At 43.2% G+C, this 26,527-nt stretch overlaps 1 protein-coding gene across 1 annotated transcript in view; it reads left to right on the forward strand.

Annotated features, from left to right (window-relative positions):
• The first annotated feature begins 446 nt into the window (after positions 1-446).
• DAAM2 (dishevelled associated activator of morphogenesis 2) overlaps positions 447-26,527 on the forward strand; it is a 245,128-nt gene continuing 219,047 nt past the window's right edge. Inside the window, exon 1 of the mRNA XM_074949118.1 lies at positions 447-547. The gene's annotated coding sequence lies outside the window, so the exon portion shown is untranslated. The remainder of the gene's footprint in view (positions 548-26,527) is intronic.

The following is a 26,527-nucleotide window of genomic DNA, read 5'->3' on the forward strand; positions in this document are numbered from 1 at the left end:
TTTGCCAAATGCAACAGGCACAATATGAATAGCATCTGTGGATTGCACACTGCAATTGAGGCACCCTCAGAAAAACCGCTATTGCAAATGGGGCCCGGTATGGAAGATTTTTGCCTCCTGGACCTAGATGTATTTACAGAAGGCAGAAAGGAGCAAGAGTTTTCTTTTGCCAGATTCTGAAACAGTTGCCTTCATTGTCTGCCTCCTACTGTTCCACCCCCCCCCCCCGCATATATACCCCTCCCAGACTCCCACCCTCCCCTTTGGGAGGTTTTCCATCTAAGTGTGAAAACTAGAAATCCCAAAGAACTGCAATCCAACCTCTACCTAGGGAAACTTTAAACCATTCATGCCATAAATATCTCTTAGAGGCTGCCTGACGTCAGAGGCTTCGGAGCGGGAGGCTGGTCTGAAAGTGAAAACAGCAGCAGTTCCAATCCGAGTACAGTACTGTGCAGGGAGCTACAGGAGAAGGACAAGCACTGCTCTGTGTGGATTATAGGACTGCAGAAAGGGGGGAACTGCGCAGAGACATGGGGACTACAATGTAAGTGCGGCTGCTGCAGCACCTCTTCTCATTTCTTTATGAAAAAAGCTCAGGCAAGCCCTGCTTTCCTTTCTTTTCTAAAACAATCTGGAGACAGTTTGAGAGCTCGGATGATTCAGGTTTGGGTGTTTGTTTCTCTCAAGTGTACACACAGGGGCTGACAGAGCTTTCACGCTGCGTGTGTGTGTGTGTGCATGTGAGAGAGAGATTTTTGGAAAGCTACCAAATGAATAGGGGATTGAAATGTTCTGGTAGCAGGACAGTTAAACCCCAAATAAACCCCAGGCAAGATACAACTTTCTTCAACTTTTTCACATCGTGTAATTTATTTTTAACCCTTTCATTCCTAACACTCAGCAGTGAGAGATTCCTCTTTCAGTGTCAGAAGCAAAGCAGTTTCCGGGCTCTGTGACAGTGGACGGAGTAGTTCTGTCCAATCCTGTTTGTCAGGCTTCTTAGGGGAGCAGATACTTAAATGCTTATTAGATAATACTTATTAAATCCTGAATACCAAGCACCTCAGTGCTGTATAACCTTGTGCCATTGGCTCTCTGGGGGAGCTTGGTAATTATATAGAAGGAAGGAATTGAGAACTCTCAAGTCAGAAAACTAACTGTGCCCTTTTCTGGGGCATCCCTGAGGAAGGCAGCTACTGCAGCAAGGAAAGACTCACAGTAGAAAGTAGGGGAGCAGGTGTGTCCCCAGGGATAACAGATTAAGGGATTGACAGCATAGACCAGCATTCTGATCCCAATGAAAACAGTTTTTTTTTCTACCTTTATAACCCAAAGGATTCTCAAGCAATTTGTGAAGCCCTCTCTGTTAAAAAAAAGGCATATTCACTGTAGGACAAAGATTTTATGTACTTATTTTTTATGAAAATTGAATAACACGCTGTACTCAATGTTAGTGCAATTAAATTAGCCACCTCTGTACATACACAGATTCACTTGCACAATTCTCCATCTGCAGCATGAAATAGCTGTTCTGAACAGACCTGGACATTGCTGACTCCAGACTGAGTTGTTCAATGAGATCTCTGCTTAGATTCTGTTTTCTTTCTAACCAGAGCTTTGAAGTGAATAAAGATTTAGATTTCCTTGCCCGGACAGACAGGAGAGTTTGGTACATGTTTGGTGACACTGACCTAATTAACATGAGATTTGAAAAAGACAAACTCCTTTACAACTGCGGGGGAGTTTGATCAGTGCAGGTGTTGTAAGAAAAGGCAATGCTGTTTAATGAGTTAGGATGAGCAGCAGAATTGATGTGATTTGTATCATGTCAGTGATGTCAGAAATTGGCTTCAACAAACAAGCATCCACAAAAAAGGCTGTTTCAAGTCAGTGCTAACTGGGCTGCTGTTTCTGTAATGCAATAAGTCTACAAATACGTTTCTTCTTGTGAGTGGGTGGCGGGGGGATAGAATTGGATGAGGAGAAGCGAAATAAAATATCTTTTGGCTCTTTTAAGCTAAATCAGGTACATCCAAGTTTCTGTACGTAGAGTAGCTGCAGGAATCTCCCTCTGTGCTTGAGTGGGTGGTGTAATGCCTACACCAGCTAATGAAATGGGGCACTGTTTCAATGGACAGATGTTCAAGGGCTAATCCAACAGAGCTATGCCATGCCATGCAATACAAGCTTGCCTGAGCTGAAGGAAATTAAATTAAATTAAGTTAAAAAGAACATGATTGTGCGTGTGCTGAGGGCCAAATCCTGCTGTCATTTACCCTGGTGTAAATCTGGAGTTAAATCAAGTGACTTCTAAGGTATTAGCTCTGGGTTTATGCTGGCGTAGCACAGCAGCATTCAACCTTCCCTATTTATTTTTCATTGGGTTTTATTTCCAGTAACTAGGCAGCTGCTTTTCCAAGAAGCATTTCTTCACAACAGCCTAATTGCACTGGCTGGCTGGCAACATGAAGAAAAACCAGTTAAAAAGGGTTTTACAAGTTGTTAGGAGCTGAAAATGTTTTCTCCAGTAAACGCTGACACAATTAACGAGGGTAACAATGACTAGACAGACAATTTCAGGTGGCTCAGCAGTGACTCAGGCTGGCACTGAAGCACTTCTATACCATATTGGGCTGCTGGAGCTGGAGCTGGCAGGGGATAGAGGAGAAAACTTCACATTCAGGAGCTAGTGAGGAAGAGCTGATCATGTCTCTCTTCTTTCCATACACCCCCACCTGAGCAGCTGGCGAGTGAGCAACTCTCCCTGTAGAGGTTTGAAAGCTTGGAAGAGGCTAGAGGGAAAAGAGATCTTCCATAATGGTCCCCAGGGAGGCAGTGCTACATGTACAGCTGCTGGGGGGGAAATGGGAAGGGGAGCCACTGACATGATAGGAGACAAGTATGGTGCCCCAGAATGAATGGGTGAGCTGCATATAAATGTGATCCCCAATATGGATCAGATTACTTCAACAGAGAGAGCCTGCACTTGGTTGCTTCATTGATAGGCACTAACCGTAAAAGGGAGAGAGAATTTTGGAAGGCCGTAGAAAGCAAATGCTGTATCAAAAGGACAGTGTTGGTTTCTTTGTTGGGTTCTGGCTTCAGGGTGCAGCAGGATAATTTCTCAATAAAATCTTCATGCCAATCATTGTGTGACCCTGAAGTTTTAAAATATCTTCATTGTGTGTTGTAAATCCAATCATGTGATCTTACAAAGCTGAGTAAGCAGTTTAACATTTTAACATCTTGTTTCTCTGTAATGTTTTGCTTGCTGGTGCTATACCTGCAGTTTACCTTAGCTGCGTTTTCTGTATCTCTAGGATATGATCCTGCTTTCATTGAAATCAGTGGAAAATCTTTCCAGCCAGACTGGGCCTGTTGTCAAGGAACACTGACTGTAAACTTTCTAATCCACTCTTTTTCTTCAGGCAGAGACTGAGATCCTGCTAGAGTTGAGCAGTCTCATGTAGTCATCCTCCAGATGGAGCATTTCTGTTTCTGATCCTTCTCCCACAGCAATTGGAAGATTCCCATGGGTTTTTGTGGAATCTTAAGAGCATATCAAGCCATTTTAGGGCAGCCACATGTCCTAATTGTTGAGAAATGGGAGGACCCCATTTCCTGACACTAAGGGTAAAGCTGTGTGGGAGATTTGGCTTTCAGCTCTTTAATTAATGCGAATTTTCAAACTCAGGCCAGTCCTATGGAGATCTGACCCACCAAGGCAAAAGCAGCATGTTCCTAAACCAAACAAAAACTGACTGCTCTGTTTTTAATCAAATGAAACATATGTTTGTTTTCATGTTTTTTATCCAATTACAAATGGACAGAGGTATCTCTTTAGGCTTTTTCCTCTCTCCACTCTCCTTCCCCAAAATGTGGCTCCTTTGATGTGCTGCCATTCCAGTAGGTTGGTCATGGTAATACGCATTGTAATAACATGTATTGGATCTGATTCTTTTTTCATATACGTCAGTTTTATACCACTGTAACTCTATTGACTTCAATAGAATCACTCCTGATTTACACTTGTGTAAGTGATATCAGGATCAGGGTTGTTAACCTCTAAGTGCTGTACGGACATTAACTGTGTCTCAAAATGCTCCTGAAAGCCCAGTAAGTTAATATGATTGGGCCAGAACCTTAGCTGATGTAAACTGGCATAGCAGCAACTGAGTTCCAGTTTACACCAACTGAGTATCTGGCCCATTGTCTCCAGCTGAAAAAATGGGTGAACTGAGGCACAGACCTGCTCACCTTTACACCCAGTGAAAATCTTTAGTAACCCCAGAGACTTCAGTGAACTTACTTCACATTTCTATTGTAAAGTTCAAATAGCAGCAGAATTTGGCCAAAGAAATTGAGGACCACATTCTGGGTCTCTTTATTTTTGGGCCCCAGTTTAAGACACTTAGACACACAAACTGCGACACCCAAAATTGCAAGCTACTTTTGTACATGCTGGCTTAAGTGACAATGCCAAACCTACAAAGTGAGTTTGATTCTTGTTACACCAGTTTTAGACTGGCGTAACCCCACTGAAGTCAATGGAATTACTCCTGATTTACAGCAATGAAAGTAATAGAAGAATTGGGTCCAGTGAGTCAGTGTCCAAGCTTAGAGAAATCTCGAGAGCTTTTGGATGTCAGTTCTCCTCTCACATATTGATCTCTTGAATGGTCATGTAATAGCTTCTCACAGTGGTTTTTCTGGTAGAATTTGTAACTCCCATGTAGTGTTTGCTTTGTGGTTCATGTTAGAGTCCCTCTAATATGCAAAGTGTCTGTCACCTTGGTATCTAATCACTGAGGTCCTGGCATGTCTGGTGATCTCTGCTGTGTCAGATATTGCCTTCTGGTCTCATGAGTTTTGGAGTGTTGGAGGGAGGTGGGGCAGTGCATCTGACCCAGAGAAATCCAGAAGTTTGTGGGATTTGAATAGAGAAGCTACTCAGAGCCGTACAGACAGAAAGCGAGGAACAATGGATACGACTTGACTGGAAGGAGTAGAGAGGGAGAAAGAGAGGTAACCTCAAGAGGCTGGGAAAAGCTTTAGATAAACTTTCCAGGGCCCATCACACATTGCCACCAAAATGGAATGAACTCCTTCCCTAAATAGCAAAAGCTTGCTTACTTGCTGGCCTCAAAGCAATAATCTCTAAAGTCGACATTTCTTGTCACAAGCTTTGAAGTTCACATTTGTTTTTGTTCAAGAAGAATTTTTCTCTTAGCTGTGTCCCAAGATGACTCAAATGCTGGCGACACATGTTCCTCCCAGTTCAGCTTTTATTTGAACTGAGTGTCAAGCCGAGCTTTGAGCCCCAGAAGCTCTTGTCAATTCTCTGTCCTTGGTGGATTTTTTAAAAAGTTGACTGTAAACAAAGGAGTGTTTTTAGCGTGTGTTTCTGTTGATTCATGACAGCTAACAAACCTAGATTTTTTTCGTTGTTTGTTTGAAGGGGGAGAAAAAAGCTTTTAGCTGTTTGATGACTGAATTTATGAGCTATGAAGTCCTGACAGGTTAAAACGTACACAGAGACTTGTGGAAAATGTCCAGCCTCTTTGAGTCAAGCTACACTGATACCATTTAATTTTTAAGACCTGGACTGAAGATGTGTTTCCAGGAAACCTGGAAGAAAAGACCTAGCTTTTGGCAAATACAGCAAAGCAAGTTGGTTGTTCATCATCAATATATGGGTACCAGTGTCCCCAAAATGAACCATTAGAGCAGACCAAGAAACGCTAGAAGAAATAAGTCATTTTCACTATCTAGGGATTGAGCTGTGCAATATTGGTGACACCCTGCTAGATGTCAGGCAACAAATATCAAGAGCAGCAAACTACTTTCATAAACTTGTCAAGAATAGAAAAAGGAGCATCTTGGGCACTGACACAAAAATACAATTTTTTTAACACTGCCATCATATCTGTTCTCTTGTATGAAGCAGAGTCACGAAGTCTACAACATAAATTGATAAGCAGATCAACTCACTCCAAAATAAATGCCCGCGGAAGATCTTCAAAGTCCATTGGAAAGGGTTTCTTGCAACATTAGAAATTCTAAGTAGAACAAACCAATCTAAAGCATCAGATATGGTGAGAATACGACAATGGACATATTTAGGACACACTTTAAGGATGCTACCAACACAACTTCCACAGTGAGTGATAATTTGGACACCACCTGGAAAGAGAGAAAGAGGGCAACCTAGAAAAACGTTATGCAGAACAATACGGAAAGAAGCCAGATCTATTAACATGACATTCAGAAGCCTGAGCAGACCAACTTGACTGAAATAAATGGCAGAAACTTATGGCTTCCCTATACACCTGAGGTTGAGGGAGGATAAAGAAAGAAGATATAGTTTAGAGAACTATATTTTTCAAGTTACTTTAAGTAGGGAGTAGCGAGGTGTGTTTTGGTTGCCAAAGTTATGAACAACCGAAATAGGAGATTATAATGGAAACTTCCTGGCAGTACTGTTCTTAGCCTACCAGCTGGCAGATACACATTATGACTAACTATGGCATAGATCCACCAAAATCACACATTCCCCCCAAGAAAACAAATCATCCCCCCATCTAGCTCCCCTTCACTGGGATTCCATGTTCATCACTTTCAATGCATGTTACCTTCCATTCTTCTTCCCGTACTGATTTTTGATCTTTCCTCTCTGCTCCCCCTAGATAGATTCTTGTCTACACTAGGAAACTGGTCCATTGTTGACAATGATTGTCAGTAATGGATCTGCCCCAATTGGCTGAGATTGGTTTATTTGCTAGAGTGAACAGGACAAAACAATTGTTGACACCTCCATAGAGAGGGTGATTTAAGATTTAGTTCGCTGATGAACATTCTCCACAACAGGCAGTATGTTAGTGCAAATGGGGTCTTGATTTCTCACTGACTCACTGCTGGCCATGTTGTCTGGATGCCTAGGATATGAGTCCCCTGCTTTAATCCACCTCAGCAGAATCCTGACCCCCTCCATGCAGGAGACTCCTTTGTTGTCTGCACATCAGATTAAAGAAAGCAACATCTTAACCAAACATAAGGAGACTTTAGTCCTTTGCTACTTTCAAAGCCACGTATACAGCGGGAGCCAATTAAACTGTGATGCCAGCAGCTGAATGCATGGTGAGACAGTCAGTTGTGGTTCTTGCCTATTTTCTGATCTGTCAGCCTCCTTTGACACTATTATACAGGGCGGAAGTTATAACAACATCAGGGCCCTGCCAATACAGACTGTTCTCCAGCTGTGTCCTACTGAGATATGAACATGTCCTCATTGCTTCTTTCCATATTTTTACTGCCCTGAGGGTCAGATGTCCCGATGAGTGAATCCCTGTGGCTCTGGTGCAGAGGTCCTGAACTATGTTGCTGGTGACAGAAGTTCAAAGCTTGACCTTAACCTTTCATCATCAGCAGGAGTCAGGCAGCTAGCCTATGTGAGTGTAGCAGAGTCTCTAGCACTCAGCATTGTTAAGCTTTGGGGAGAAGAGCAGATGCACACTCTGAGTAGGTGAAATTTTTCTTAGGGAACCCATGAATAATTTTCCAGCTGTGCCTGGGCCTATCTAGAATAGCTTCATGTACTTTCTGAGGGACACGTGTTCAGGTCTAAATGTCCAAGTGCCCTGCATGACACATTTTTTGCTTTAAATGGAGGCAAAATTTTATAAGGAACAATTCACTTCACTATCTCCTGTATTAATCACAAAGACAATGTTAATACTCACACCCAATGGGCCATCTCCAGAGGCCCTTACTTTGATTTTACTCAGCCCTTATTCAGACCAAGCTTCTATTTGTCTGAGAAAGAACTAAATGAAAACTGGTATTATGAAATGTTATCGCTTCCACATAACATCCTTGCACCTTTCATAAAATGCAAATGCGGAGAGTGTAGCACCTTGAGACTCGGAACTAAGTTTTCAATCATTGGGCTCCATTTTTGCAGGTGCAAATGGCAGCAAAATAATTTTTGCTATATTTCAGGTCTTCTAGCCTTGGATTTGCAAGAACAATCAAGGATTTAGACAACTAAGTGACATTTGCTGCACCTGCAATTATTTTCATGTACAAAAATGGAGGCTCACACAAAGCTGGGCTGAAATATGGTCTCTAATGTCTATCCAGAATGTTATGGAGCAGGGACATGATAGTCCAGCTCTGTACAATGCACTGACTCAAAAAAGAGATGGTTAATCCATGCCTGTCAATTGCACTGGGGTAAGACTGTAAATGTTGTATCCTTGCCTGCTTCACCTGACAGCAGGAAGTTAACTTGCCCCCACTCCCTGTGGCTAGCCCCAGGTACTGATAGTGCATTAATCAAAGGGAAAGCATTCTAAGTACACTGCAGACTGCATTGGACACAAAGTCCAAGTGATTAGAGAGCTCCCAGTAGGCCACAGTGACATGTGTGACCAAGGCAAATCAAAATAGAAACAGGTTGTGAAAAATCCTGTGTATCTCCTTTTGTTTCTCTTTCTTTTCACTCTTGGATGTTGCCCTGAACTTTGACCTAACTGGCCTATTGGGAAGTGTGTCCCTGAGCTCTGATAAAACAACACCAGGAATAGTTGTTTCTGGGCACCTCAATACCAGGGCCAAGGGTGTTAGGAGGACTTCCAGATTCCTATGGTGCAATTGGCCAATAGAATTCAACTACTATTGACTGACATATCAAGGGGTCTTGGGACTTTCTTTTCCCCTTGAATCAGATAATGTACTTTTTTAGACAAAAAAATAAAAATAAACCTAAACCACAAACAAACTAGAATGGGTTTGGAAACTTAGAACCAGGTCCTGTGACGTGCTGTATCTCCTGAGGGATGGTGAGTGCTCTCAACTTCCACTGAAGTCATGTTATCCTGAATCTTGACTTTGCTTCTGCTGAATGATCAGTGCAAAATCTACATTGCCATTAACTGCTGGTGTCCTTTAGTTAATAATGGACACTTCCATGAGTATTGGGTTCAGTGCTCCCAAACTGGTTCTGTTTCTTGTTAACAGATCAGCTCACACACCATGAATGTGGAAGCCATGTTTTCCAACTTTTATATTTAAACTGAATGACCCAAAGGACCACAAGCCTGGCTGAGTTTCTACATTTGTGGTACATAATCTAGCACAATTCGTACCACCCACTTCCGGGTTCAGAAGAAGCAACTCACAGCTCTGTAGTGCCTAGAAAAGTTTTTTGAACCCACTGAATGTCATACAGATGCAATGCTAGATTGGTCTGGTAGTTCTGGGTCTTCAGGTAAGTAAGCACAACACTGCTTCTGAACAGCATCCCTGGGAACTTCAGGGTAACAGAGAATGCAGTACTGGTTCTAGTCAGCAGTACCAGGACTTGAGGAGTTTGTTCCACAGTCTGTGTGCAAGTTCCTTAAAAGAGAGGACTCACTTTTAAATATTCATCACACAAGCATGCATTAGTCATTGCATTATTTTAGTTTCTGCATATCTGTTACTCCCAGTGATCTTTTGGCAGACTTTCCCCCATCCTCAGAGGTACACTCTCACCTCTCCTTAGTTTGGGTCATTTTCATCATGCCTATCCCAGAAGTTTTCATTGTCGTGCTTGAGTTTTGTGAGTGTAGGTGATGGCACCAGGGAGAAAAAGTAGCAGCTCAGGAGATGCTGCGATACTGAATTACTGGAGGAAAATTTTCAGGAAAGGGTTCTCCATAACCCTGCTGGAGCACTGCTTCCACTTCCCTTACCACTGCCTTCACCTTCCCAACCACAGCCACTTGTTCTGCCCATCCCTTCCTATCCAGCAGCTGATGGTGCTGCCCTTGTGGTGTGGGACTGGCCATCTAACCCAAGCCTAAGCAGAGCTCTGCCACACTGACCTGTTGGGCCAGAACGGGCCTTTAAATTTCAAACTCATCATAAATGTTTGATATCTTTGGGGAGATTTTCCTATAGGCCCATTTCTTCAGGCTTCTCTGTTGTACGGTCTGTTCTGCATGACAATAGGTTATCAACATTTTATGATTCTGGCTCTCTTGAACTGTACCAGGGAGCTGCAGAAGGTCTCCTGTGGGCAGACTGTGTCACAGGTCTAAAAGCAGCCTCTTTTCCTGCGTTTGCCTGGCTGGCTATGCTGAACCAAGCAACATCGATCAAGGCGTATACAACTGGACAAGACATTTGTAAATTCCAATATGGAAACTAATGAGCTGCAGGTGAGGGCTAGGCTGCTGCTGTAGCCAACTTCCAGTTGCTTGCTTATTAAATTCTATAAGCTAAGCAACGTGGTCAGTACTTGGATGGGAGACCTGTGATTAAAACCTCAGCATGAAGCAGAAAGTGGTGTTGATGATTTAGATGTCTACAAACATCTAAACTCTGAACCCTTTCCTGACAATTTCAAATAAGAAACTGAAATCTGCAGAAGAGGATGGTAGGAGGCATATTTGGAATTGAACCATCATGTCCTATGGTGTTTCTGAGTTCTAGTTGATGTCAGTGGGGACTGGATTGGGCCCCTAAGGTTTAATTTTCAGACACACAGAGCACCCATACCTCCAATTCACTTAAAATGGAGTTGTGGAGGGCACAGAGAGATTCAGTCACTTGCCTAAAGTCACAGAGATAGTCAAGATCAGAGCCAGAATGAGAATGCAGCAGGTCTTGGTTCCCATTGAATAAAAATTACACATGAAAAACTGATATAACCTCGGGAGCCGTGCAAGAATCTTGTTTAACAGCAAGTCTTGAAGTAGGTCATTAGATTTTATTTTTTTAAATTGCTATATTTTTCATAACAATAGCAGCTACCATCATCTGTGCAGCAGGACTGGCTATCAGCTGAGTAGGAACATTTTTCTGTTAATAAGAGCTCTCCTCCCATCATACTGGCCATTTAATAAACACCAGGAAACTGTTTGAAACTCCTAAGCAGTGGTTCAGCAGAGACCCAGCTGATCACTGAGTGTGGCTGTGAGGCTCTGCAGTACATCACACTTTTAAAATGCACTGCTTCTTGGTTGACTATGTTAGGGAAGTTATCTTGTGTGGCTTTTTGTATATGCATTAGACGGGGAGAGGATGCAGGAAACCCTGTCCCCTAATGGCAACCATACTTTTGCTAGGGCTGTGTGGAACACTGAATGGCCCTAGAGGTGGCATGTCAGGGGGAGCCACAGTCCCCTCACTCCCTGCACATTAGCAAGTGTTGGCAGGAGAATGCTGGGAGGCCCTGGCCAGACCTTTTTAAAGATGTAGCAATTTCCACTGCTCTCATTACTATCCTTCAGCAACCAGGAGGCACTATGCCTTACAAAGACAATCACACAAGTCTGGAGTGTTTGGTTTGGGCCTCTCTGGATAACAAGTTCAACATGGTTCAGAGCTGGAGTGGGGACAGGGCGAGAAAGGTGAGTTATACATCTTTTATATTTAGCTGAGTTTTCCGAACATTGAGGTCTGAGATGAGCTTCTGCCTAGCCTCCTGGCATTTGTCTGAGGCAGGTGTTATTATCTGTATTTTAGTGAAATGGAGTCAGAGACATGCATTGACTTGCCCCTGGCCATATGGAAATTCACAGATAGTCAGGTTTGCAACTTTGTTACTCAGGAGCACACAGATGAATGGTATGTACTGCACCTTTAAAAGGAGAAGGTCCCCTCCCCTGACTTGCAGCAAATGCAGCTGCCCTTGTGTTGAGATGCAGCCTGCTGAAGAGGAGACACACATTGTGCTCTCTCTCTTGCTCTTTCATTAAGATTTGTTCATGTTTTTATTCTCGTTTAATATAAAATAAAGGTCTTCATGATGACTGTAAATATATTCAATGTACTGTATGTATTTCATGATGACTGTAAAAATTATGCTCGTATATTAAAAAGTCTATTGGTTCTTGTAATTACTGATCCTCCAGTAGAAACCAGTACAGACCAGTAGAAACCGATAGAGACCAAATGAAGGTTTTCTAAAACATCTAACCAAAGGTTCCCTTGCTACACAGAGATGCGCAAAAATGAAAATGCTGGGATGATAAAGTTAATGCAACTTTTATGCCTTTCAAAAAGACGTTCAGTTCAGGTTCACTCTGGAGTTTTGACCAAAATTTCCTGTCTGTTCTTATTTTATCTGAATACCTTTGCCCATCCCTGTCTGTCAGCCATAACTGTGTCAACTTCCCCATGGCCCAGCACGGAGTGTGCAGGCCCTTTCCTTTAAAGCCCTCAGAATTTACATAACCCTGGAATTGTAGCAATGTGAAATGTGGCTCTGGTTACAATAACAAGGATTTAGGGAATGCAGAGAGAGATTGGAACTGCAAAGGCATAAAAGCAAAACAAAACAAAACCCCACATGCTGTTTTCATTTTCAGCAGCCACGTGAGAACTGTCCTCTGGTTTCTGGCTATAAATAAATTGCTGTCGTCACAGGAAGATGGAAAACAAAACAATTTGCATTCCTCCCAAATTTTCATAAGGTTATAAAAAAAGGAAAGGTAAATGTTTCTTAAGCAAAATATGTCTGTGCAGAGGAAGGTTTAATTAACACTCAAGGGGACTGGCATTTGCATCAAGCGAAGAAGTTTGACATTAATCCTCTCCGCCCCCTGCCTCCCTGCCAACCCTCCCAAGCAAATCACTTAGAGCTGACTGTGGATTTAAGACACAATGCCATAGTGGTGGTGCTGCTAAGGATGCGGAGGCCTACTGTCCCAGTAGCAGTTTAGGCAGGCACAATGCCTTTGAGAGCAGTGCCTGCTGCTAGCCCCTGTTACAAAGCACAGCCTACCTCTTCTGGCTGGTGCTCTGCTGGAGAGGTGGGACCTTGGTCCCACATTTGCCCCACCCCTTCTATCCCCTTTACAGAATCTAATGCCTCTGTCAGTACTAGACTACCCAGGAAAGCAAGGACCAGGATTGTGAGTGGCTCCTCTGCAGAGGCATGGGAATGAAGGGAAGAGTCTTTGGGCCCTCTCCCCAACCATGTGCATTTATGCAAAGCCAGGCACAATCTTGCCCTTATGTTTTTCAGGGACAGCTTCAACCATAGGCTGAATGGGAGACCAACTGAAGTGTTCACCAGAAATTGATCCCAACAGTGAAGGCTGCAAGAAGAGGCTTCCCAGAAGACTTTGTATAACAAGAACCCATTCAAGGACCACAGGCTTTAGGAAGTGGCTGGATTACCAAGAGGCAAGTCCTCCATCATAGCAAAGGGGCAGGGAATAGAAATGTGGCTGACCTGGGATGAGGCAGGTTAAGAGATGGGGAATCAACTTAATGTCTTGAACAGTGGAACAAAAATATTCTTTATATATTGTACTTATGGCCAGTGCACTGAACCGGAAACTAGTACTGTTAGGAAGAGGCAAAGAGATAGCCTTTGAATTCAGATCTGGATTAGGTACGGACAAGGGATCAGGCTCCATGGCAATGACATAGGGATGGGTTGGATCTGGGAATTTCAGTAAAGGAGCAGGATAGGAGGAAGGTCAAATATGAAGCTCTGACTTTGGTGTCTCTACTGTTAATGGACCTTCATGTACCTTCCTCCTCATCAACACTTGGCTAAAAAGTCGTCAGTACCTTCTCTTTATAACATTATGAATGGGTGCTGTGGCAATTACTATGCTGTCACAAATAAAGGATTCTGACTGCAATTCAAGAATACAAAACAAAACAAATGAACTTTTATGAAACAACGTTACTGTTTTCATGCAAATGTCCCCAATAATGAAGAAAATCTGAAGAAGAGAAATACAGAGAGTATTGTATAATGTACAATTTACACTTATACAAAGCACATTCTACCCAAAAATCTCAAAGTGTATTACAGTGTATTAGTCCCATTTTACCTATGAGGAAACCAGAGCAAGAGAGAATTAGGGGTATATTTTTAGAAGAGTTGAGGCCAAGTGTCCTTGTTTTTGAGGCAGAGGGACAATTTGAACCCACATTTTGCGACCACAAAATTAATTGTGACCTCAAATGTGATTATTTTCACCACTAACTACCCAGTTCCCTTGCAGCTTGATAGCTGGGGGTACAAGTACTCAGATTTGCATTCACAATTCAGCTGTGGATATAAAAATGCTGGCACACATTTTGCAGGTGCAAATTACTCTTGCCCTTCTGAAAAGTTATCCCTGTGTGATTAGCCCAAGGTCATGCATAGAGTCAGTGGCAGAACTGGGTATAGAACCTTTGTAGTGTGTTTCCACACCCTTCCTCTAATACTAGATCATACCTCCTCCCACAGAGGTTTGGTTCTAAATGAAATGTCTCAATAATGAGTGAGTGTCTCTTTAGAAAAGGTAGTGTAGTCTTTGCAGTCAGCTAGATTCAGCAATAGAAATACTAATGGATATTGCTCTAGTTGAAAATCTAAAAAGAGGATTTTAACTCTCTCTATTAAAATAGGAATGTGTTTTTTATACCAATGAGACAGAGAGTGAGCAGATGAATGCAGGTGTAAGGTTCCATAAAGTTTTTACTTCAATGTGTTTGGGGTGACCACATTGCTCATAAGTGGTTAGATCATGAGTGGGTTATGCAGGTCATCCCAAATAAATACCAATAAAATGCTTTCACTCCCCTCACATCGTGAAGGATCTTATTTATACCACTTTTTTCTTGGCTGTCCCTTCCCCCTCCCCCCCCCCCCCGACCCCTCTTTGAAGTACATTAGCTACTATGGGAACAATGTTACTAGTCAAGACAGGGTTTAGTTTCAATACCAAGTGGAGTATAAAGCCAGTCAATATAATAGTTTGAAATCTGTAGTGTGACCCATAGGACTTTACATGATGATTATTTTGACCACATATGTGGTTTTAATAAATACAAGTGAATTGGATAACTCAGGCACTCAGGCTGGATCCAGAAATGTATTTAGGTACCCGTCCCCCAGACTTAAACATCTAAGCCCCAGTTTTAGGCACTACCACAATACACAGTGACAAAATCTGCATTTTGTGTCTCTGCTGTCCTTTTCTTTGCCCTTTTGTGTGTCACAAAGTGAGCTGAGCCTTTAAGCGAGTGTTGGGTTCAACCTCAATTATGACTAGTTTACCTCTCAGTCCAGGTGTCATGTGATGGAAGTACATGACTAGGAATCAGGCCTGTTGGGGAATATAAGGGCAGCCTGAATACAGTTGGTGAGGCTCAGGGTTTTAAGGGTGTTTAATGCTTATTGAAATTAATAGCAGTTGGGTGCCTACATACCTTTGAGGATCTGGGCCCACGAGTGTGTTGGGGAGAGTGTGATGTTATTGACAGGAACTGTGACCATATAGATCATTGTTCCACCTGGTCTTGTATGGAGGAGGCCAAGTCGGGTGTCGATGGAAAGGTTGTTGTTTGCTGGTTATGATTATGCTGTCTGTATGTGTGTATCATTTTTGTATTCGAAGTTATTAATATTGGCTATGTACTTGTTTGTTTTTAAGTAGCCCCAGTGAAGCATTTGGTCAGCTACTTGAGAAAAGACTATTCTCAGTAAGTGCCCAATCAAGAAACACTTAAGCTGACAATGAACTTTGAGAGACACCAATCCACATCTGAGCTTTCCTGGGAACATTCAAACTAACATGTAAGCAATGGCGTCGGCCTGTAAAGAACTGTAAAAACCTGTAGGAGACTTAGGTTTAGAGAAGACCTGGGAAGTCACTTTCTACACCAGTCAGATGGAAAGGCCTGGCTGGAGCTATCTGCCATGAGGGGCAGAGGCCAGAATCCTTAAGAAGTTTATATGGCTTATATATCAATGTGGTGGAAGGAATACCAGGCAGCAGGACTTCAGAGTGGGAAGGAAATATTGAGCCAGCAAGGGGCTGAAGAAACTGTAGAGCTGAGAAAAGAGTGGCTTTGGTTTAAGCTGACATTTGAACTGTGATGTGGTTTTAATAAATTATAGAATCCCAAGAAAGGGGTGCACTTGAATGACATGGGTCCCTATGTGTGGTTATTGGGTAGCTCATGAAGGGCAAACTGAGGCAGTGAAAGGGCCTGATGATAGATTGGATAAGCCCTGCTACTTTATGCTCTTCAGTGTACCTTAGTATCGAGGTAGCAGCAGCTTAGTCCAGTTTCCAGTGGCCCAATGTCCACCTCACAAAAGCCGTCACCACTACTGTCAATTGTGCGGAGGCCCAGGACTAAATGGGCCATGTAGGCTACTCTGTTATTTTACCTGAGGGGAAGTGACCTAGTGACAAAGGATGTGGAAAAAGCTAATGTACTCAATGCTTTTTTTGCCTCTGTTTTCACTAACAAGGTCAGCTCCCAGACTGCTGCGCTGGGCATCACAGAACGGGGAAGAGATGGCCAGCCCTCTGTGGAGATAGAGGTGGTTAGGGACTATTTAGAAAAGCTGGACGTGCACAAGTCCATGGGGCTGGACGAGTTACATCCGAGAGTACTGAAGGAATTGGCGGCTGTGATTGCAGAGCCCTTGGCCATTATCTTTGAAAACTCGTGGCGAACGGGGGAAGTCCCGGATGACTGGAAAAAGGCTAATGTAGTGCCAATCTTTAAAAAAGGGAAGAAGGAGGATCCTGGGAACTACAGGCCAGTCAGCCTCACCTCAGTCCCTGGAAAAATCATGGAGCAGGTCCTCAAAGAATCAATCCTGAAGCACTTACATGAGAGGAAAGTGATCAGGAACAGTCAGCATGGATTCACCAAGGGAAGGTCATGCCTGACTAATCTAATCGCCTTTTATGATGAGATTACTGGTTCTGTGGATGAAGGGAAAGCAGTGGATGTATTGTTTCTTGACTTTAGCAAAGCTTTTGACACGCTCTCCCACAGTATTCTTGTCAGCAAGTTAAGGAAATATGGGCTAGATGAATGCACTATAAGGTGGGTAGAAAGCTGGCTAGATTGTCGGGCTCAACAGGTAGTGATCAATGGCTCCATGTCTAGTTGGCAGCCGGTGTCAAGTGGAGTGCCCCAGGGGTCGGTCCTGGGGCCGGTTTTGTTCAATATCTTCATAAATGATCTGGAGGATGGTGTGGATTGCACTCTCAGCAAATTTGCAGATGATACTAAACTGGGAGGAGTGGTAGATACGCTGGAAGGGAGGGATAGGATACAGAAGGACCTAGACAAATTGGAGGATTGGGCCAAAAGAAATCTGATGAGGTTCAATAAGGATAAGTGCAGGGTCCTGCACTTAGGATGGAAGAATCCAATGCACCGCTACAGACTAGGGACCGAATGGCTAGGCAGCAGTTCTGCGGAAAAGGACCTAGGGGTGACAGTGGACGAGAAGCTGGATATGAGTCAGCAGTGTGCCCTTGTTGCCAAGAAGGCCAATGGCATTTTGGGATGTATAAGTAGAGGCATAGCGAGCAGATCGAGGGATGTGATCGTTCCCCTCTATTCGACACTGGTGAGGCCTCATCTGGAGTATTGTGTCCAGTTTTGGGCCCCACACTACAAGAAGGATGTGGATAAATTGGAGAGAGTCCAGCGAAGGGCAACAAAAATGATTAGGGGTCTAGAGCACATGACTTATGAAGAGAGGCTGAGGGAGCTGGGATTGTTTAGTCTGCAGAAGAGAAGAATGAGGGGGGATTTGATAGCTGCTTTCAACTACCTGAGAGGTGGTTCCAAAGAGGATGGCTCTAGACTGTTCTCAATGGTAGCAGATGACAGAACGAGGAGTAATGGTCTCAAGTTGCAATGGGGGAGGTTTAGATTGGATATTAGGAAAAACTTTTTCACTAAGAGGGTGGTGAAACACTGGAATGCGTTACCTAGGGAGGTGGTAGAATCTCCTTCCTTAGAGGTTTTTAAGGTCAGGCTTGACAAAGCCCTGGCTGGGATGACTTAACTGGGAATTGGTCCTGCTTCGAGCAGGGGGTTGGACTAGATGACCTTCTGGGGTCCCTTCCAACCCTGATATTCTATGATTCTATGAAGTCACTAAAGGACAAGATGAGGAAGTGTGGTGGGGTGATTTGGAGGGGAAATGGTAGCATTGCTGTCTGTACTGTATCAGTTTTGAGGTTAAATAGAGGACTTCTGTCTCCAGAGTTTTTAATGTGGCATCCATTAAAATCAGTGGAGTTATATAGAGCTGGGGTAATGAAGTGGAGAATCAGGCCCTATGAGTCTGCAGTCTCCAAAAGGTTAACATTGTTGAGAATTATGTGAATGGACCCAGGAGAGAACAGACTCCTACGACTTTAATGAAGTTTCTCTTAAAACTGTTTAGTGAAATGCCATGGGAACAGAACAAGGAGAAGGTCACTCTGATGGTATTTCTCAGAATGGCAATAGTACAGCAGCATTCTGAATGTCTTGGAGCAGAATGATTGGGCTTCTTTTTTTTAACAGAATAAACTGATTAATAAAAAATAATTTGTAACAATAATTTGTAACAATTAAAATAATTTGTAACAATAATTTGTAATAATTTAGGGCTTCTCTTGAATAATGGATACAAGCATTCATCTGTCTAAAGTAGCTGATACCTATAAAGCCTAAGACAGACAGACAGAGCCATCTAGTAAATAAACAACTTTGTCTATGTTAAACTTTTCATGCAGATGGTTTTTTTCTTCCTCTCAGTATTTAAGATAGTTTCACCATACTGAAGGTTGGTGGCTAAATGGATTGAATGAAAGGTTGTCCCTGTCACTGTAGCTACTGTAAAGATCTTGGTGATGTTGCTGAGGTGCTCAGATAGGGCTTGATCCTGCAATATGTTAAGTTCTTGGGCCCAAACCAGCAAAACATTTAAGGATATGCTTAACTTTAAACACATGAATAGCCCCATTAAAATCAATGGAATTATTAAAACATTTAAAGTTAAGCATGTGCTTAAATAAGCTGCTGGATGAGGGCCAGACTGATCAGAACCTTGCAGGATCAAGCCCCTCACTGCAGTGATGAGGGCCATATGAGAACCTAGACAGAAATGCGATTTTTGTAACTTCTCTTGGAAGCAAGTGAATCAGTGTACTTTCTACAGCAACAGAACACTAGGGGGACCTAGTTTTTTGTTATTATTTCTCCAGCAGAACACCTCCACTGCCATAAAAGCTGCACTAAATCATCTGAAGGTGGGCCTTTCTTACACTGGTGCCATGTAGTCCTGAACTTAACGTACAGACCCCAAACAGAGAGAGTGAGGAGAGGAAAACAGGATCTGTAGGGATCACCCAGGTTAGTTCCGATTTGCTTTTTGGGAGCCCGGGGGGCCGGAGGAGGAGTTATTTATTTATTTGTTTCTTACATTTGTATTATATTATCCACAGTGAACATCTTGTCTATTATAACCAAATATGGGGACTCATTACAAGATGGTTTTCCACTCACCCAGTTACAGCAAGGTTAAAAATTGTAGTGCAGACAGGGTATAACCATATCCCAACAGCTGGGATCTACGCTCCAATTTTTAGCACTGTTGTAGCTAGGCCTGAGGACAAGTTTTGTAAGTTGGTCTTGGTAATAGTTGTAGTGAAGATGGGGAGGCTTTTAGGTTGAACTTTCTCTTTTAAGCTAAGGAATAAGAAGAGAAGATCTTTTCTGGCTGATTGGAAGCAATAGCTCAATAACTTGCTTGATTCTGTGGAGTTAATATTTTTCTTGTTTTGACTCACCATGGACTCCAGTGCAAACAAAACACTCTTTTAACTCCTTGGGACAAGAGCTGCCTCTCCTCCATCTTCTTCCTCACTGAAATTTAAAATCCTACAAGGCTTTGGTTTGTAGGGAGGAGGCTCTGTGTTGCTAATAGGGCTGTACACTAAAGTTCTGCATAAACTGTAATCAATGCTTAAGTCTTGGAATTTGTACTGGCATTTAGGTTTTTTATGGTGTTTGCAGGAGTCTTCTAAGGGGCTGAAATAACAGATCTGCTCTTCTCATGCTGTCTCCATCATCCAGGAATGGAAATGTTGAGAAGGGAAAGGGACTGACTCTATGATCCCTGCATCTTGAGATGTCATTGACAAGGCGCAATGTGGGTGTAAAATGCTACCAGATCGGGATGGTACTGGCATTACACAGGTGTGAATGACTGCACAAGGTGCAGTCAATGATGAATGAGGCCCCAGGACTCAGGCTTAATCCAATTGTTAATAGTTTCATCTCGATTCCATGTGTTGCAGAGGGACATGTTTACTTTCCATCACTATTAATAATCAGCACAATACATCTTTAAAGTGCTTTACCAAAGGTAAGTAATTCATCATGATTGACAACATGGACCTCCCGTCAGGCAATTGATTTCTCCTTCTGCATGGGCAGTATTCCTCAAGTTAATAATGGTTCCAGGCGTCTGCTCCACAGCTGAGTGTGAATCTAGGCCCTGATTCTCACTCTCTTATCCTAGTTTTAAGCCAGTGTAATTGTTGATTTCAACAGAGTTACACTGGTATAAAACTGGTCTACAAGAGTAGAGAATCAGGGCCCCTCTCCTAGATAAATGTGTGCTACTCTCCTGAAACATACTGAATCTCCTACTGGCTCACATTACCACTGATGGAACTAAGTCTTGCAGGGTCTGGGTGTACCTCTCTTCTTATCTCAGGTCGTGTCTACACTACAGCAGCACAGCTATGACACTGTAGCAATGCCACTGTAGTCCCATAGTGTGGACACTTCCTACAGTGATAGAAGGGGTTTTCTTTGTCACTGTAGGAACTCCACCCCTCTGAGTGGCAGTAGCTAGGTCGACAGAGGGATTATTCCATCAGCCCAGCCACATCTACCCCAGGGGGTTAGGCCAGCATACCTACGGCACTTAGAGCTGTGAATTTTTCACACCCCTGAGCAACGCAGGGGTGTTGATCTAAATTTTAAGTGTTGACCGGGCCTCAGTCAGCCCCTTCACCAAATATTAATGTAGGTTTTTGTTTCTGGAATTATGCAGTCTCACTGTTAATCACTTGTGTACCACTTAGCGCCTCTCTGCATCATTCCTAATGCACTAAAAGTCATCCTGCCAAGTATAGCAAAGCCGCTTTAAACCCCTCCTTTCTCCTCCTGTCCACCCCTCGAGATCAACCAGCTTTTCAAGTGAACAACTCAGCACCCCATGCCTAAGAACACAGAGCCACCTTTCCGTAGGAACGTTGTCACATTTCCAGGACTCCTAAGTATACAGGAATTCCTGTAAGGAAAGCCAAGTGTTCTTCAGGAAAGCGCGCGTCACAGAGTAGGACAATTTCTGTGTGATGGGAAGTCATGCCATGTCCAGGAAAATCAGGGTGGGTTAAATATGGCACAATAGCAAAAACTGATGAAGAGCTTGGCAGCAGAGTGGTTTGAGAATAAATGTCATTTATCATCCATTGCTATAATAAGATCAGCTTCTTTCCTAATAGATCACAGGCTCTTACTAGGGATCAGTTCTGCCACTGAAATTGCCTGTAAATGCTACAGAATATTAGTATTTAGAATTTACATGGCACACTGTACCCACATTCACTAACTAATCCTTCTAATATTTACACAAAGTAGGGACATAGGCAGGTACTGTTGTCCCCATTTAACAGAGATTTTTAAGTGGCTTGCCAAAGATCAGAGAAGGAGTTACTGGGCCAGTAACCTGCTCCAGTTACTCTCAGATGATGCAAAGCAGATAGAACCCTCATAGATCTGGCTACTTGGGAATTCCCTGTGACTGGAGAGGAATTCCTGGTGGCGTAAGGATGGTACAGTAGCTCTACTACATTCCCATGCCCTGCCCCCACTGTGGTGGGCAGTAAGGTCAAGCAATAGAACATGTGGCTGGAACACTTCTAAGTTCCCTGGCTGTTTGAACAGCATCTTAGAGGTCATAGACAGGTGGGTATAGTTTACAGCAGCCCTGGGATTGCTCTAAGTCACACACTTGGTCAAAGCTACCCCTGACCAGGGAGCAACAAAGGCAGCTTAAAGCCATCTTTTCTTCCCTCTCCAGTGGAACTCAGCCAGACCAAAGGATCTTCCCCGGTGTTTGAGCCAAGACTAGGAATGTCCTCCAACCCAGAGATAAATGATTTTTCTCTGGTTCTGTAGTGAGATGCCCTCAGACACTTCATAGGTTGTTGCTTCTTGTTTTCATGGATTTATTGATTTGACTTGACTGCCAGATGCTGGGACTGGATGACAGGGGACAGATCACTTCACGATTGCCCTCTTCTATTCATTCCCTTGAAAGCATCTGGCATTGGCCACCATCGGAAGACAGGATACTGGGCTAAGATGGACCATTGGTCTGACCAGTATGGACATGCTTATGTTCTGTATTCGTGTATATTAGGTTTCAATTCCTTTTTCACATATACTGTGGGAATATCCCTGGAAGTCACTGGGCACTGTCTGTGCATAGCTGGGCACTGCATTAGTCTCTTAGGCCCAGAGTTTTAAAGGTACTTAGGCATTGCTGGGTTCAGTATTACAATGCCTAACTGATTTAGGAGTCTAAATCTCATTTTCAAAAGGCATTTAAGCACTAAGGAGTCTAAATCCCAATGCCAATCTCTTTTTCTGGGAGGGAGGAGAGTATATAAATGAAATAAGCACACAGCAATGAGGGGGTCATTGGAGAAGTGCTCTATTTCACAAAGCAATGATCTGTGCTTCACTAACTTTGAGGCAGAAGTAAAGTCTGAGCAGCTGTAATTCAACTGTAAGGGAAGTGTAACAGGGAGGCTTGCCCCTTATGGGCTGGGACTAGCCAACCCTGATTATGGAATGAGGCACACCTGGGTTGAATCAGGCAATTCCCTAGAAAGGGCAGCAGCTGGCTACAGTGAAGGGGGAAGTGCAGGAAATTGTGGTGAGTAAGGAAAGGTGCCTACTGAGGAGACCCTGAGATTGGTGGGCTTGGGAGAGACTGGAAGAGGCCCTCGGCAGGGAGGAGGAAGAGAAATCTTGTGTTGTGTGGACTTTGTTTGGGGATGTTGAGTATTATTTGCAGTTTGTTTTATATGTATAAACCTGGTCCCTAAGGTGAAGTGTTTCTGACCAAGGAAAAAGACTGAAGGAAGCTTCTATTTGAACAGTCCAAGAGGGGAAACTGAGTCAGCCTGCCTGTCATATGCCTCTATGCCATGAAGGGGTGCATGGGAGGCAGTGGGCCCAGTTACAGGAATCAACTAAGGAGACAATTTTACTTTTAGAAAGGTTTAGTTTTCCCTCATTCCTAGCTAGGTCACCCCCACCTTCATTCCTCCAGTAGTTTGGAAACTTTTTTCCACTGGCTAAAAATAAGTCTGCCTTTCGACCCCTTCCCCAGCTGTTCTAGTAGTGCCAGCTCTGCTTCCCCCCTCGCTCCAGGCTCAGCTGTCTTAGCTCACACAGGCCACTTACAAAATCTAAATAGATAGAGAATAAGAGGTTTAAAAGGGGTCTGGGAAGGGAGGAGGAAATGAGTGTGGAAGGGGGAGACTAGAACTTAGAGAGGAAGCGGCAATGTGCCATCTACAAGAAGGCCCAAACCAATACCCCAGATCCAAAAAAACCCTTTGGATCCAGATCTGAACTTGGTGTTTGGCTTGGCCTGAATTTTTATGACTGGCCAATCCCTAACTCTGGATCGAAACGTCCCCCAACTTTGGGAACATTCAGCTCCAGACCTGAATGTTGTGGTTCAGGCCCTTCTGTGATGTCAAAGCAGACTTTAATTTAGCAGAGCAATATTTGGGCTAGTATCTTTGTGTTGGAGCAGCTGAGTACCCTTTGTAGTACGGTGAGGACTGCTACAAGTAATTAGGTAGTTCTTATATTGACTGCCGTTTGAACAAAGGATGCTGTCCAGTTGTTGAGGCCCAGCACTTTGAATTACTTTATATCTGTTACTAATCTGGAGGGACTTCTGGCTCTAGATACTATTTTATTTTTTTAATATTCACCTTTTTTAAATATTCATTGAGAAACTAAGCAAACCTCCTTTCTTCATACTGGACCAACAACAACAAATAACTTTTTTTACTCTTCTAGCAGCGGCAATTAACTATTAAACCCTCTTTCCACAGTATGCTAGTGTCAGTGGTGCTGCAGGTGCTCTAAAAAGGAAGTAAACCAACAAATCCATCTCCATTTCAAGCTAACTTCATTAGAAGTATGTTCTGGGACAGTGTCAGACACATACACGCCATTACTGGCCAACTGGAAAACTACAAAACCTACCAATTGTGTTAATGTTTTAACTTTCCATCTGATAGAATAGCCGAATCCAGCTCCAAATCCCAATTTATTTAAAGGGTGCTCAGGTCTGGGATTGAGGTTTGATCCCTTATCGAGATGGGTCAAGGTGAAACGTTTGAACCTGAAACTCAAGCCTCCCAAATTCAGCGGTATTTTGACCCTGACCCTGCACCATAAAAGTCCATAAGAGCAGGATCAAACCCTTAGATCTGGATTTTGGATTGGTCCCAACACTTCTAATAAAAAAAGTTCAGATAACTAAATGAAGCTATATGAATGTCTGTATTGTCAATATATTTCCCAGTGCTGCCCTTTCTAAGGGGACTGATACTTCTGCTGGCGATATGGTGAAACATAATGCCATCCTCACTGGCATTGTCATGCACATTGGCAGTGCAGTACCAACCTTTCTGCATGTACTCAGCACAGCATAGCCAGGAGACACTCATAGCTCTGCATGGTGTTTTAGAAAGGGGGACATGCAGAATCAGTCTCTGCAGAGAAGGGATTAAAATAAAGACTTGCTAGTTTTGTAGCCTGCAGTGATTGAGCAGTAAGAGGGTCACTGAGCCTGGTAGCAGCCTGCAAGCGATAGTGTGAGGCATGGCACTCAGCCTTGGCCATAGAGCCGTGGTGTTTAACCTCCTTGCTGGTTGGAGCAGGGAGCCTGGCACTGGAGCTCCATTCACAATGGGCACCTTTGTTCTCAGATTAATAATGCCCTGTCCCTTTGTTTTGAGAATGGACTGAACAAACAATTTAGATCTCCAAAGGCAGTATGACATTTCACAGAAACCTGTGCAGGGCATTCAATGTGGAATCAATTATTTTTGTGTATGGCATAACTGATCATCTTAAAATGCCTGTTCTCCCTGACTTTTCCTTTCGCTACAGACCCAACTGAACTTTTGTTTATCACTTGATATGATCCTGTTTCTTCTCTATCTGGATTAATAACCCCTTGTCTGAGCTATCAAACCTGATTACTAAGGAAATGATCATAATGCCCTCAGCACAGGATTGTGATTTTCAGGTTGGGAAGCAGCAGGAACAGCTGAGAAAGTAAGCAATATGGGGTTAAATTCTGAAGTCAATGGGTCTATGATTTCACTCACATTCTGTTATCCTAAAAATACATGAATAATAACATAGATTCAGTTGTCATAGTATAGAACCTGAAAATATATATAGTTTTGGACCCAATCCCTCAGTAACTAAGTAGTTCCTTGATTTCTTTGTTGACCTCATTTGTTTTATACCGCACCCTTACATTTCTAAGGAAGCTGTTATCTGCAGAGGTGGCTGCCATGTTGCGACAGAGTTTGTGAGTTAGAGGGAGACACAAACACACAGCTCTTGTTCAGAGATTCTTTTCCTTGGTTTTATTGTTACCCCTTGATCTAAAAGTCATTCCTCCTGAAAGTATACGGTTGCTGCTTGTATATCGACACATATCAATGGGGATACCCCTGGGAGTAAGGGCTATAGGACTGGTTGTTGCCTTGCTAAACAGAACACTTCTCTGTCTTCAGGGAGGCAGCAGGAGCTCTTAATAATAGCCAAACTCTGTCTTCTATAGCTGCTTTCCTCCAAGGCTGTGAAAGCACTTTACAAATATGAATTAACTCCTCCTCACAACACCCCAGTGTTGTAGGTTAGTTTTAAGGTATCTATTTTATAGTTGGGGAAACTGAGTTACAGAGCAGTTAGAAGATTTTCCCAGTGTCACACATTGAGTTAGTGGTAAAGCTGGAAACAGAAAGCAGAACCTTTAAGTCCCAGTCCTTTTCTCTAACCATTAAACACCATTCTCTTCCCCCCCCACCCCCCACCAAAGCCAGGAGTAGAACCCATGAGTCCTGATCTAATCATCAGACCACGATCTATTAATAGAACAGCCAAATCCCACATTTGGATGCTCAAATCCATGCTTAGGCACATAAATGTTGGAAATGGAGACGTACCAGATCATCCAGTCCCTCTGAATGGGGATAGTGCAGGATTGTCCCTTACAGGACAGTTTCTGGTGTTTTGGCCAGTCTAGTTGTAAAAGTGCCTTGCAGTGGAGCCTCCATCCCTTCTCATGGGAGATTACCCCTCTTCAGTACTGTAATTCTTCTCCATCTTTGGTGTCCATCCCCATCAAATATTTGTACTTGGCAATGTTCCTGCTCTGCCATCTCGCTCTGTACATATTGCACACACTTGTGTGCTGAACTGAGAGTCCAGTGTGGGATTTGTATAACCTGGTTGGGGTCCCTATGGTCTGTTTCCCTCTCATGAGGAGCAGACTGAGATGCAGTTTCTTATGCAAACACACAGCATAGGTACGGTACAAGGTGCCAGGGTGAGAAGGGAGACTTAGTAGCACGCAAACCTGCCAAACCCATGA

This window comes from Natator depressus, chromosome 3, assembly GCF_965152275.1.
Source record: "Natator depressus isolate rNatDep1 chromosome 3, rNatDep2.hap1, whole genome shotgun sequence".
NCBI classification, from domain to species: Eukaryota; Metazoa; Chordata; order Testudines; family Cheloniidae; genus Natator; species Natator depressus.